Below are 2690 nucleotides of genomic sequence, written 5' to 3' on the forward strand. Positions count from 1 at the left end.
TATGATCTAATAAGAGAAATAAACAATTTTGTTGAGTTTATTGTGGCTCTTTTGAATTAGTCCTATATTATTTCCCAGCATGTATCTACATAATTCTTTTAGGTTCCTCAATGAAGAAATATAAATGAAGATTTTTTTGCTGCAAATGTGTGTGGGTACTGTAAGATATCAAGGAAAGGTGATTTTACAGAACGCTGTGTGAGAACAACATTATCAAACCACCAGTTTCATTTACTTCTCTAATAATAATAGCCTCAGACACATTCACTGCATTAGCAGTCATCAGCCGGTGCCTGCCTAGTCATCTAATTATTATTCATTTGTTATATAATATCTTACCCATTTGAAAAATGAAGAAATAATAGTAATCTACATAGATTAAAATTATAACATTCAATGCAAATAATATGATAATTATACATATATTTGAAACTCAAGAATATTTGTATGAAGAATCATGTGATTTTGGAAGAATAAAAACAGTATACAAATATAGACACAATATACCTGTAGAATACAATAGCCCCATAAGTATATTATTCAAAATTTCATAATAGAAGCATTTCCATTTTCCAATCACATTTTACTGCTCTAGGGTTCAAACAGCCCTTTTCATTGTTCTACCTGACCTTTTAGGGTACTGGTACAGTTACTATAAAACTTTTCTTTTGGATCTTGTATTAAGTCAATCAGTATTCTTTCATTATTGGAATTGGTTGCTGACTTTAAAGGGGAAATTAAATAGGTACTTTTATATTAATTCCCTTCATGATCTCTCAAAACATAGGACTGAGAGTCAGGAGGCCAAGCAATGCTCAGACCACAGCTCCACAATGATCTAGGAGATATTTTGAAAGGCACTTTTTCACCAATAATAATAATCTGTTCAGAATGAACATATCATCTTACTCGTCTTCCATTTTCTTTTGATTTTTGATTCACTGATCCCTTGCCCCATTCATCACCATTTTAGGATTCAGCAACATAAAACATTCAGGAGTGTTTTTGTGCAATGATCTAATTGGCAATATTATCCACCAAACTAATTAAAAAATTTGTATCTTCAATATCATCCACCCCTTTACAGTCTTTAACATTCCATTGTCAATCAAAATTTTCTGAAGACACTTTTCCTGCCTCAGTTGGATTTCTTCTGGCTATAATAATTTATTTGTCCAAGGACCACATAGTATGAAAGAAAACTTGCACATTTAGCATTGAACACATCAAATGAGATTAAACAATGCTATCAGTAAGAAAGGTATTCATTTGTGATATGGAACATTCTTTGCAGCAAGAAGCAGTATAGCTTATACTTTAAGGATGCAAGGCACATTGAGGTTTTAAATTCAGCTGACAGTTTGCTATTTAAAATGTGACCCAATTTATGGGTGCCCAGGAAAGAGCTGTTATTACATACATTAGAAATATTCAAGTTATTAACCTTAAAAGTGCAATACTTATGTGTATCAGCATTGATAGAAAATATTGTTGTCTTCTTTTTGAAAAAAACACAAATAGAGGGAAGAGGCAACACTTGGGCCTTCCTAAAAAAGAGGAAGACCCAAGTGTTGCCTCATACCTGACATTGTCAATCAAGTTTAAAATTTTCTTTTATAGTTTAAACACAGAAACAGCTTGAGCGGAAGAACCTCAAAACAATATATTAGGTACAATTGGAGAGTTAAAAAGACATAATACATAGATTTAGGCTATTCGAAATAGTGAAACGAAAAGTGAGAATAAGTAAATGCAATTTCTAAGTCTCTTCAGAGGAATGTTAATTTGAGAAAACCTATGACGTTGGGAATTTAAATGAATGCCAAGAAATTAGGATGACTCAAATGAGGCAGTTTTCCCATGCAAAGGAATTTTCAAGGGTGGGAGTACTTTTTATAGCAACTCTTATGACTTTTTGACATTGATATAAAGGTTATTGTGATGGGTTCAAGAATTATTTTTTGGATGACTAGGCGGTAAGGACTCTCAAGTTCCTGGGTAGAAGTAGAGGAAATAACAGTATTAGTGTCATCAGCATACAGAATAGAAAGAATACCAGTTATACTGACAGATTATCAGGGATATCATTAATGTAGAGAATAAACAGGATAGGATGAGAAAACCATCCTCTCTCTTCTCCCATCACTGTCCAACTACTTCTCCCTTGGTTTTCTCATTCATCCAAATTATCTTTTACATTCCTCTCCATGTCCACATCTCAAAAGCCTCAAATTTATGCCTCTCATTTTGCTTCAATGTCTAACGTTTTACACCTTGCAATACCATTCTTCATATCAAAGTTTCCCTGCCCACACAAAATGATGCTCCACATATGAGGTTTTACTAATACTTTTAAATATTCCAAGAGTGATGTCGGCGCTTTTTGAAGATAAATTGCTTAAGATCCTACCTCCTCTTTCGAAAAGGGTATTCATACAAACAATTTTAGGAGTTTGCTTTAGTATTAGTACTTTTAGTTAGATATGTTATCACTGAGTTTATCAAACAGTATCTTAATATTCTGTAAGCTACCATAAGTTTTTTTTCATTTTTAACAGGTCATAGGGTGTTGTCATTGAAATGAAGGAAACATTAAATATGAAGAGAGTGCTCTTCTCATTACTGTACTGAAGAAGTGAGTATAAAATCACTCAAATGTGAACCAATAGTCTCTCACTGTGCCTCTGATT

The sequence above is a fragment of the Hetaerina americana genome, unplaced genomic scaffold (genome assembly GCF_022747635.1).
Source record: "Hetaerina americana unplaced genomic scaffold, ioHetAmer1.1.p SCAF_10, whole genome shotgun sequence".
Classification (NCBI taxonomy): Eukaryota; Metazoa; Arthropoda; class Insecta; order Odonata; family Calopterygidae; genus Hetaerina; species Hetaerina americana.